Source organism: Lygodium microphyllum, unplaced genomic scaffold (genome assembly GCF_053477565.2).
Source record: "Lygodium microphyllum isolate KBCC unplaced genomic scaffold, Lygodium_microphyllum_v1.1.10 scaffold_97, whole genome shotgun sequence".
Taxonomy (NCBI): Eukaryota; Viridiplantae; Streptophyta; class Polypodiopsida; order Schizaeales; family Lygodiaceae; genus Lygodium; species Lygodium microphyllum.
In genome coordinates, this window is record NW_028229580.1 from 193,849 (window position 1) to 207,060 (window position 13,212).

The following is a 13,212-nucleotide window of genomic DNA, read 5'->3' on the forward strand; positions in this document are numbered from 1 at the left end:
CTAGCGTACAACCTCCTCTACGTGATCTACTGGTGAGGGTGATCGCTCGCCACCTCCTAGGCAACCCCCACACAAGCCTCATCCTCCCCCTTGACTCTCCCTCCTCCCTCTCTATGGACTATCCTCTGCCTTGCTGGATGCACGAGCTTCTGCAGATGCTTGTGCTTTAGACGATGCACGTGGAGCACGTGGAGTACGTGCATATGAAGTACCTGCATGTGGAGTCTGGGAAGTAGTGCCAGGCAAAGACGTCAGAGGCATCCCAGACATGACACTGAACACCTCATCCGTTGTGGGAGAGCAGCCAAGGTGTCTGGTCATCTCTCCCATGAAGTCTTCCCTACTAGAAAAACCTCCAAAAAATGCATTGACCCCCCTGTCAAAGGAGGCCAATGTATCATTCATGCGATCCACATCCGGGCCATTGCTAGATGAACCAGGATACGACATTTGCAAAAAAAACACAGGAAAAAGAGAAATTTATTTGCATACAAAAAATCATATATTACCTATATTTTCAAAGAGCTTTCTTTAGACATTGAGCATAACACTTAAGTGCTAATGCTTCTCTTAAACAAGAAAACTGATAAACACAAACATGGGATGGGTCACATTCATCATTGCAAAAATATATTGTTTACTATCAGAACTGGGAGACCTGGCGCATGTATCCCCACGTCTAAATTGCAGGTTGGACGCGCCCTCAGACACACTCCAAAAAGTGAACCTTCTGTCCAGCGCGTCTATTTGCGCATCTAAGATGCAGCACAAACGCGTTGTCAAATGCACATTCCAGGTCAATGCGCATGTATAATCACGTGTAGACTGCAAGTCAACCTTCTGTGTAGTGCGTGTATTATCGCGTGTACACTGTAGAGCACACGCGCTCTAAGACGCGCCCTCAGACGCTATGAGAGGAAACATTTTTCGCGTCTATATCTGCGTCTACACTGAGATGTAGACGCGCTATCAGATGCACTCGGTCGGCTGATTGTAGGCCAACAACCGCCATTAATGATTTACAAAATGCAATACATAATGGAATCACAAATCCTAAATACATAGACAGTGCAGAGAGAGAAAGAGAGAGAGAGAGAGAGAGAGAGAGAGAGAGAGAGAGAGAGAGACTCACCTTGGGTGTTTGGTGTGGCGGGTGGTGGCGCTTCTTCCTTCTCCTTCTTCCTCTCCTTGGTAAGTTACCCTCCCTTGATGCTTGCTTGCTACTTCTTCTTGTTCTCCTCTTTCTTGTTCTCTCTTTCTTCCTCTCCTTGGCTTTCCTTTTTCCCTTCTTGTGTGTTTGAAATGAAAGAAGAGGTGAGTCATGAGGAGGTGAGGCATGAAGAGACTAGGTGAGGCATGAAGAGACTACATGTCGGCTAAACTCAAGCTTCAGAACCGCAAAAAACGCAAGAAAGGAAAGGCACTGTTTGAAAAGAAATGATTTAATTATGGTTTGAATTTTGATGTGTGCATCTATTTTTATGTGTATATGCGCTCTATTGTTCAGATAGACGCGAACATAGACGCGAAAATAGACGCCAATATAGACGCGTAGGTAAACGTGGATATAGATGTACATTTGGGCTTTATCATAATTTTTTGTTTTTAAGATAAGTTTTGATAGTGAATTCTTATCATAAGTTTTAATGTATTTATGATGATTTTTGTGTATTTAAAATTGAGATCTTATGTAAACATATGAATGACAAATATTTTGATGTTGTCATAAATTAGGTTTAATCATGTCGATGTCGTCATCACCTAGTGCGGTGCAAGCTGATGAGTCAATGAGCACATCCTCAAGTAAGGATGAAACATTGTGTCTTCATAATCGAGATGCATGGCTACGACGAAAAATTAAATGCATGTGTGATCGTTGTCGAAGGTTTATTTTTCGAGCACGTTGAATTTCAATGTCACACCTCAGGTTGTACGGACAATGGGACTGAGAAAAATCATCGGTATTCATTGTTTTTTTTACCGCTAAGATTGCATATCTATGTTACGGGAATTATATATCAATGTACATGAAACTCCCTTTTGTGGTTGAGCACGATGCGATGCCACATCCTCAGACGCTCCCTCCCAGGCATCGAGAGGCTGCAAAACGTCGACGCGAGGAGGCAGAGTCTTCAAGAAGAGTAGAGACTAACGACCATGATAGTAGCCCTCATGAAATGCCCCATCAAGTCGTGGAGGATGAGATTTTGGACAACATGGTACACCATCTATTTTTGCAACCGATTCAGGGAGAAGGTCACTCTACGAAGCCAGATGATCCACTATATGTAGCATCATCTACTCCATTGTATGAAGGTTGTGCGTACTCCGTTCTTCATGTGTCCCTCGAGATACTTAACTTGCAAACAATTTATGGATGGAGTAATGTCAGTTTGGATGCGTTATTGAAGTAGGTATCAATTCAGTTTGGCTTATGAATCATAATATTAATTGTTCTATTTTGAAATCAGACAGAAATATATGTTGGTGGTTTTTTAACTCACTTTTAAAAATATATGTAGGTTATTATTACAAATGCTTCCAAAAGGAAATAAATTGCCAACTAAGAGAGAGCAAGCAAGACATTACTTGACATCTCTGGGAGGCCTCGATTATGTCAAGATCCATGCATGTGTCAATGATTGTGTCTTATTTCGTGGGATTCATGAGTTCGCACGAGAGTGTCCTGTTTGTGGCGAATCAAGATACGAAGTGCAGATGAAGTCAATGGATGTGCCTCGTAAGGTTTTGCGACATTTTCTGATTGTTCCACGTATAAAACTTATGTTCAAGTGTAAGTCTATTGGAAAGATCATGTCATGGTATGCTAGTCATCGTTCAAGTGATGGAAAATGGAGGATCCCTACAGACATACCAGCATGGCAACATATAGATAATTTGTGGCCCGGTTTCAAAGAAGAGCCAAGAAATTTGAGATTTGGTTTAGGTATGAATGGAATCAATCCATTTGGCATCAAAAGCATATCATACAATGTATGGCCAATGGTATTGGTGAACTATAATATTCCTCCATCCATGGCAATTAAAAAGGGACATGTGATGTTTTCCCTTCTGATTCCTGGAAATCACAAGGTAAAAAACATGGACATTTACTTAGAGCCTTTGATTGAAGAATTAGAAATGTTATGGGAAGGTATTGAGGTGCAAGATACAAGTGCATCTGTATCCTCTAGAGATTTCACATTAAAGGCCATGTTGTTGTGGACCATGCACGACTTTATAGGATACAGAGAGTGTTTAGGTACATGTATATAACTCTATATTTGAAATTCAGTACTTGAATCAATTTCATTTTATTAATTCACTTGTTTTTTCAAGTTTAACCACGTCAGGATATCATGCATGTCCTATTTGTGGTCCCTCTCTAGTTTCCTCTAGGTCGGTACGTTTAAAGAAGGTTATCTACGACAATCATCATCGATTTCTTCCTATTGACAATCCAAAATATGTTCTTCCTACTAATGGAATGACTCCACAATCTCTAACCATTTAAGATTGGAAGGAGAGATGGATTGATGCCGACAGCCACCCTCCACTCAGCATGAGTCGGTAAGAAGTGCATTTCTCTCAATTCACTTTAAAGTATTTAGCATGATGAATTGTTTACATAATATATTGTTTGTTTGTTAGGTTCTCTATATTTTTTCGTCTTCCATACTAGACTGAACTCAAGATCTGGACCCCATGCACATATTAAAAAATGTTGTATCTACATTATAGGATCACTTTATAGGGGCTCGTGATTCCGTTTATGTAAGGGAGGATTTACATAACATTGGTCACATGAGACGAGCCTGGCCACGCATTGGACCCAGAGGAAAGATTGAGCTTCCCCATGCACCTTAGATGTTGTCAAAGAACGAGGAAAAAATAGTGAAGGAACAAATATATAGCTTTCAAACACCCACAGGATGTATGAGATGTCTCAAGGGAGCCTTCATAAAGAAAAAGAAAAGAGGTGTGGAGTAACTATCTGGTTTGAAGTCCCACGATTGGCACAAAATGATTCAAGTAAGGGTATCTCTAACTATGAATATAGTAATTAGTGGAGTAACTATGTGTAAACTTTGGGGTATGATGACTTTTTCCTCAACTAATCATTTGATCTATGAATATTGTTTACATTCAGTTCGTAGTTCTTACTAGCATATCCCATTGTGTATCCAAAGATGTACGTGATATCATTTACAAGATGGGAGAGCTTGTGAGGTGTGTATACATTGTATTTTTTCATTATATATCTTTGAATTTCTACACAAAAATAAACAAGCACATCATACATCTTGACAGATACGTGAGCTCAAAGGAAATTGATCCAAACACATTGCAAGATGCTCGAGTATTATCTATTGAGGTGGTTTGTTTGGTGGAGGAAATTTTTTCTCGATCCATTTTAACTACTCAATTACATTTACTCGTACATTTGATTGATGAGATCGCAATTTGTGGGGCAGTTTATATAAGGTGGATGTTTTTTCTTGAGCGCTTCATGAAAACCTTGAAAGATTTTGTGAGGCAAAAAGCACGGCCTAATGGAAGCATGGCTGAGGATTGGTTAGTGCAATCATCCCTTGTTTATATCTCTGAATATCTTGCTGAAGTGGATCCCTCTCAACCACAACTATGGAAAGATGATGAAGACTTGAGGATGACCTCTATAGTATCTCAAGGAAAAGGAATGAGTAAAGTGCTAACAAAAGAAGAACTTTGTAAGTTAAATAGTTTTTGTGTGCTCAATAGTGATGTAATGAGCAAATGGGTGACACTATATAATGAAGCAAGGGCAAGAAGAAAAAGCGAAAGACAAGAATTTTGCACTAGATATGGACGTAATGTCTCATTTCCAGATCATCTAAATGCGCTCCCACGTCATATTGATATAGATTGGTTACATGAGGAAATGGAGAGAATGAAAAACGAGGAGGAAATTAATATATCTCAAGAAGAGTGGGAATACGCACGAGGTTGCTTATCAAAGGTGAGACATACTATCAATTAATTTGTTTCTATAAGTTTTATTTTATATAAATAATTGACATGTTTGATCTTTTACCTTTTACTACTAGTGCACATTATTCAATGCACTTTGGTGTGAGGGTTAACATCTTCGAACTCAACGTATAGATGAAAAGAGAAATACCCAAGATTGTGGTGTCCTTGCTCACTTCGAGAATGCCAATGGTACCATGGAAGGTTATTGTGGCTTGATCCAAGATATTCTGAAGCTTGACTTTAGACGATTCTTTATATATATACTAGATGTGAAGTGGTTTAAAGAAGTGGTAACAAATGGTGAGCATTGCACAATCAGACGTCATCCAAGTGGTTTTGTAATCATTGACTCTACAAAATTTCACCAAAACAAGAATGACACATTAGTACTACCTCAACAATGCGAGCATGTATATATACAAAGGCTAATTTTTTTGTATGTATACATGTGATACATATACACAATATAATAAGTACTTAAGTTTTTTGCTTTTGTTTTTCAAATACAGGTTGTGTATCATCCAATGGTAAACAATAACCGATGGTGGTATGTCATCCCTATATCTAATAGTTCAAAACCAATATATGGTAATATTACCGACATGGAGATAGCAAATGGCAATTCAACAATTAATGATGATGTGCATGATGACACCATAATGGATGATATGCATGATATAGTACAAGATGAACCTCGCGAGGATGTTCAAGGAAACGCAGAAGAAGACAATAATGTGATTGTCGATGATATTGATGAAGTTATTGAGCAATATAGCAACACATCTGATAGTGGGATAGACTTATTTGTTTCGTTACCTCTTGGTAACATAGACCTAGAAGTAGATAGTTTAGCAAGGTTTTTCTCTCATTGAAGATGAGATGGATCATTCACTGTAACATACTTAATTTGCTTATTGATTCAATGTGTATTCCTAATTCTATGGTTTTTATCATGCGCACACATGCATACTCAAGAATCAATAGTCAATTTTAAAGCTAAATTGAATTTTCCATAATAAAAAGGAAGTATCTTTTATCATCTTCAAGTACGTAGAGAAATTACGAGATACATATTGCAATGCTTGCTACTAATTGTAAGGTTTCTGTCGCTTGCCGCTAATTACTTATATTAGGCTTGTCAACTAGAGGAACTGCCATAATTCATTAAAGAGCAATGAAAAAGTAATTATTAACTCTATTTTTTTAATTCAATGATTCAATGTGTATTCTTAATTCTATGGTTTTTATTATGTGCACATGTGCATGCTCAAGAATCAATTTTAGGTGGTTAAATAATTATTAACTTTGGTTTTTTAATTATGTGAATTGCTAATTTTAGGTGGTTAAATAATTGTACGTCTACTGGCGCGTCTATATTAGCGTCTATTGCGCGGATATATAGACGCAAAATTCATATCGATTTACACGCACGTTTACACGCACTTATAGACGCTGTGATAGAAGCGCCCGACTTTGTGCGTCTGACATGCGTGTCTATGCCTCGTTTCTGTTGTAGTGGAATAAGAACTCACCTTCTTTGCTTGTTCCGATGGATGGGGGCTAGGTTGCAAGCTCCTTGTCCTCCTCCCTTCGCTTGGTAGGTTGCTTGATTCTTCTTCTCTTCCTTGCTGTTTGGCTCTTGTTATTTACTCTCTGGCTCTTCCTTCCTCCTCTTTTAACTCTTATTTTCTTCCCTCCTTGTCTTCATGAAGTGATAGATAGACATGATTTGTGATGTCGAGCTCGAATGGCAAAAAACGCGCAAAAAACACAGGAAAGCATTGGTTTGAAAAGAAAGCCACATATTTTTTAAAAAAAAGTTATATTCGCGTTGCGCGTTTGTAAGTGCGTGTAATTTCACGTCTATATGTGCAGATAAAAGATATTACACGCATTGATAGACGTGATTACAATTAAACTTATTAAAATGCTAGCTTATGGTTGTTTTTGGATCAACATGACTTTCCTAGTCTTTCAATATCAAAATGTTTGTCTCCATGTTGTATCAAAATATTTAGGGAATATGACATATATGTCAAATGAAATCATATATGTCCTTATGATTCAGGTGTAATTATGTCGTCATCTTCTACTAGTATGGGACATGTTGAGTCAACAAACAGTACATCCTCCAGTGAGGATGAGACATTGTGTCTTCATAATGGAGATGCTTGGCTACGACGGAAAATCAAATGTATGTGTGATCATTATCGAGGATGTATTTTTTTAGCACGTCGAATCACAATGTCACACCTCAGCATGTACGGAGAGTGGGACCAAGAAAAAGATCTAGTAATTTTTACTATTTTATTTGCATAAATATTATTGGTCTATGTTGCGTCTTCACCATTAAATTTTTTTTTCTTTTTTTAATTGAGTAGGATACAGTACCACATCCTCAAATAGTCCCTCTAAGGCATCGAGAGGCTACGAAGCATCGACGCTAGGAGGTAGAGTCCTCAAGAAGAGTAGAGACTGATGACGACAATAGCAGCCCTCTTCAAATACCCCATCAAGTTTTGAAGGAAGAGATTTTGGACAACATGGTGCACGATTTATTTTCCCATGAGGTTTGAGGAGAGAGCACCACTAGAAAGACAGATGACCCACTACACATAGCATCGAAAACTTCATTGTACGAAGGTTGCACAGACTCCATTCTACATACATCCCTCGAGATACTAAACTTACAAACCATTTATAGATGGAGTAATGCTAGCTTGAATGCATTATTAAAGTATGTATCATTTGATATTAATTCATAAATTCTTCTAGACAATATTTGCGATTTGTTAACTCTGTTTGCACAATAAATGTAGGTTATTGTCACAAATGCTTCCAAATGAAAATAATTACCAACTAGAAGGGAGCAAGCAAGGTGTATTCCTAATTCTATGGTTTTTATTATGTGCACATGTGCATACTCAAGAATCAATAGTCAATTTTAAAGCTAAATTGAATTTTTCATAATAAAAAGGAAGTATCTTTTATCATCTTCAAGTATGTAGAGAAATTACGAGATACATATTGCAATGCTTACTACTAATTGTAAGGTTTCTGTCGCTTGCCGCAAATTACTTATATCAGGCTTGTCAACTGGAGGAACTGCCATTCATTAGAGAGCAATGAAAAAGTAATTATTAACTCTATTTTTTTAATTCAATGTTTCAATGCGTATTCCTAATTCTATGGTTTTTATCATGCGCACACATGCATACTCAAGAATCAATAGTCAATTTTAAAGCTAAATTGAATTTTCCATAATAAAAAGGAAGTATCTTTTATCATCTTCAAGTACATAGAGAAATTACAAGATACATATTGCAATGCTTGCTACTAATTGTAAGGTTTCTGTCGCTTGCCGCTAATTACTTATATCAGGCTTGTCAATTGGAGGAACTACCATTCATTAGAGAGCAATGAAAAAAGTAATTATTAACTCTATTTTTTTAATTCAATGATTCAATGTGTATTCTTAATTCTATGGTTTTTATCATGCGCACATGTGCATGCTCAAGAATCAATTTCAGGTGGTTAAATAATTATTAACTTTGGTTTTTTTAATTATGTGAATTGCTAATTTTAGGTGGTTAAATAATTGTGCGTTTGCTGGCGCGTCTATATTAGCATCTATTTGCCTGGATATATAGACACAAAATTCGCGTCTATTTACACGCACGTTTACACACACTTATAGATGCTCTGATAGACACGCTCGACTTTGCGCGTCTGACATGCGTGTCTATGCCTTGTTTCTGTTGTAGTGTCAAAGCTTTTAGGGGGAAGGAGAGAGAGGAGAGAGGTCATGGAGCTGCTGCCCTACCCGTCCTCCATGCTGCCACACCGCCAGGAGCCTTCGTGCTAACGCCACGCTGCTGCCGCCATCGCCCTCTTCACCACCATCATCATCATAATCATCATCATCTTCACTTCCATCCTCATCAACACTCTCTCTGGACATCATTTCTCTGAGTACAGAGGCTTGTAAGCTTCTTTGGAAGCTTCCATTAAAGGCTTCCATAGGCCCTATTCACCCGTCGGGTTTTTAAAACCGAGCTGATAAGACCGATTCCTACGAAGAGGAGTAAAATTGTGGGCAGTAGAGAGTTCGGATAATCGGATAAAGGGAAAGGGTAGTTTGCTGAGTCGAGATCTACACCCTCGATGGCTCCTAAGCAAAAGTCGCGAGGCACACACGTGGGGGCTTCCACCCCGAGCACGCGAGTGGACAATGCTCGGATCCTTAATGCCCAGGTTCTTAAAAATTAATTCTGCATGAAGGGATGCATTAAGCATGTTGGTTTTTAGGGAAACTTCAATGCATTTACTCATTCGATTTATAAAGCTTAGTGACATATCGAGCACTTGTATTTTGCTTGCACCTCCGTGGTCAAGAGTAGCTGCAAATTTGAACGCATGATGTATAAGTTATATGACGGAATTATGCGAAGGCGTCCTTGTGGCATCTCGCAAGGGATAGGACATATAACTCATAATGCATTTATGTACTTAAATTCTTGATTGTGTCTCGTGATTAAGGTAATCATAGACGGACATTAAATGATGTCCGAATAGTTGCGATGCATGGAAAGGATTTATGTACCTTGCATATTGCATGCGATGATAATTACATCCTAGGTCGGGTTAAGTGCTAAAGGACGGATTAGATAAATAATGGTCTCATGGCATTCGCTCATGCATGGAGTTCTTTTATCGAAGTTTGTATTTAGGAAAGGATGCATCTTCATATTAAAGCTTGAATTCAATGCATTAAAGTAGGGTTTATAAGCATAGTTCTGAATGGAAATCAACGTTACATAAGGCACGGAAAAGAAAAATTCACTAAAGATCCTTTAGTTGCAAAAAGGTCTACGAACTTGAATTTGCATACTCGCATGGAATGATGCATCCCACTTCTCTTGCCGTTACTTACATCTTTTAGGGGGAAAGTACTTGCAAATTTAGAAGAAATTATTTGCAGTTTTAAAGTGAAGATTATTTTTACTCATGGGTTAGTTAGACCAACTAAGTAATTCGAGTATAGTTGAATAGCTTACATGAGAATCATAAAGGTATGATTAGTTAGTGTATGACGATCACCTCAATGTGCTAGGTATGATTAAGCCATGATAAAAATTTGCGTAGTATCACACTCCGGTTGCTGACCTAATATTTTCAATCCCAAAGATTCTACCCACATTCATGGAATGTTAGGGTTATCTAAACGCTCATGCAAGAACAATCTAGGGTTCTCACCCTAGTGATCGGATGACCAAATGCTAGACTTCCACAAGGAAACCAGGAACCCTAAGGCCAAGACATTATTAGCCTAGTAGGGTTAGGGTTGGGTTGGGTCAAGAGGACTCCCAAGCCCTACATCTTGACCAAAGGTATTCTTGACCAAGGAATACTGTGTGATGGGAGAAATAATCCCACAAGTTAGGTGCAACACTTATCTCGTGCAACAAGTTGCAAGGTTGCATAGTTTTGTGCCTAAGTCAAAATAGTATTGCCACTCCTTGGAACAAGTTGGCGAGTTCTAAGTACAAGTCTAATTTATAATCTTGATATCAAAAAATTCAAGTTGGAACTACTTTAGAACACTTTGAATACCCTTGGGCCATGTGAAGATTGTGGCCTACAATTACGCACCAAATCTTTTGAAGCCTTGCAAATTTGTTGGTCTTGTTCACTAAAACTTAAAATTTGAAGGTTCAAAAAAGCAATTTCCTAGAATGATTAGGGAGGTGAGAAAAAAGGAAGAGAGTGAAGGGGGGAGGAGATTTTCATGCCATAGAATATGTCAAGAAGAGGAGAGAGAATGAAAAATGGGATGGGCCCATGAAGAATACATGAGAGATAGAGGGGGAAGGGAGGGAATTTAATGCACCGATGCCAACACCCAAAGTGCAAACAAAGGGAAATGGAGAGGGAGAGAGAGGGGGGGGAACGTTAATGATTTTTGAAAAATTGTGAGAGAGTGATCATTTTTTAAAGTCTTGGACTAATCATTTTTGAATCTAGTAGTCTATATGGTAATCATTTTTGAAACAATGTAAAGCCCTTATTCTCTAGGTAAGCAACCTCTGCATACACTATTGTCCAAATCAAAAAATCCTCCATATAGACTACTAGACTCATTTGACAACACTACATTTGTCAATGGCTTCAAGAGAAGATAGTTAAAAAATTGTAATCACAAAAGGAATGTGGCAAAAAACAATAAAATAATTATCCATGAATTCAATGGAAAAGAATAAAAGATGATAATAAGTCCCTTTTCAAACAATAGGAGAAACACACTTTGAAAAAATATATTCTACACTAAAAAAGAAGCTCTAAACTAATCATGCAACCTAAAACTAAGCATCTACCTACAAGATGGATGACTTGTTCAACAACACCCATTACTTGTCTTTCACATTGCCAATGTCCATCATCCATGTTGCTCATCTAGAGTTTTTGGATAAGTAGATGCATAGATGGCCATCATTAAGATGCCTCAACCTTTCAAAGGCGATCCATGAACATGAAAAAATAGAGCTACCCATGACATTATGCCTTGCTACCTTTCAAACACCACTAAATGTCTCATCCTCATTTTACAGAAGAAGATCTCATGAATTCTAATTAGTGTTGTTTAGGTTACACAAGTCTTGTGTGTGAATAGAAATTATCATTCTTGTGTGTGAACATTTAGCTTCTCTACTTTCTTGCTCCAAATCTTGTGTGAGAGTGTCATGGTTGAGGGAGAGAGATAGTGATTGAGAGGTGAGGGACAAAGAGACTGAAACCTCTAACATCCTCTCTTGTACTCTCTCATGCCTACCATGCCTTCTCTTGCATGATGAGGGCCGTAGAGGGTTGAGGGGAAATGGGATGCTCATTTGAATCATGGAGCTAGAGCTTGCATCCTTCTTGATGGGAGGCATGTGATCCGATGCTCAATACACTATTTTGTTTTCAATCCATATTCGAGTGATTGGTGAGAACTAGTCTATGATATGCAAGTTCAAGATTCTGAATGAATAAGAATGTGCGCAATGGTCCTGGCATTGTAACGTGTCCCCCTGTCTACTTGTAGGACACGTCTTAGCAGCCCATCGGGAAGAGAGTCTAGAAAGCGCCGCGCACTCCCAAGGAATGTCATGAGGTTTGCAATCTAGGTCCTCCCGAGTCTGCCACAAAGCAAAAGCATTCCGACCATTTCCACTTAAGACTAACCTGAATCAGGGTTTTCCTAATGGTCAAGTTCCTAGAAGATAACTAGCATCAAGCCCATGCAAACTACTTTATGCAGAAACGTCAAGGTCGAAGCAGATTTATACTGCACTTGGTTTAGGAGAATGGGAAACGAGAGGGATGCAAAGCTCGATCTCTATGCCTGTAAGGCATAGTCCCATTCCATTCCCCTAAAATAATATAAATCGGGACTTTAGCTTTCTAGATACTAGGTCATTGTTATCTTCTTGCTGTCAATTCCTTTGAGAAAAGTTCTCGGTCAACCGGGACCACCCTTCCGTAGGACCAGACCCAAGGCCACATCCACCGTACTTTCCTCAGTTGCTTTAGTTATCTAATTACCTACCACATTTAGTTTGACAAGAAAAAACAGCTTCCTTAATTAACCAATTAATCAATGGTTCCTTCACGTAACTTAGGCACAGACATACAAAAACAATGTCAAGCAAGTTCATTTTCAACATTTGATCTTTATTTATCAGTCTTTGGAATACATCATATAATCTAGCCCAAAGGCTATTCCATAATTCGCCCGAAGGAAATTCCAGCAATCCTCAGGGATTGCTATTCCAAGTTTCTGCCCGTTAACTAGTATACAGGCCTCCAGATCCCATCTCGAGTCACATCGGCCTCTTGTGCATGACCTGGAGGCAAGGGATTTACAGCCAAGTAGCACCCACAGAGAGACCTCTTGCGGCGGGTTCGGTCCATGTACTCGGCGTGGCTAAAAGCCCCCTCGTATAGGGTCAAGCAGACAGTCGGGGGTAACTGATGCTGCCTCTCCCTCCAGGCTTTCAACCTAAAGCATTAGTTATTTTCCAGCATTGATTTCTTGAGCAAAGAAGAACAAACAATGCTCCTAAGTGTATAAAGACAAGCACTCCAGTGGTCGTTTATATGGCCAACTGCTAAGTGTGAATCCTTCTCTCCAAATACATCCAGCATTCGATCCGCGAT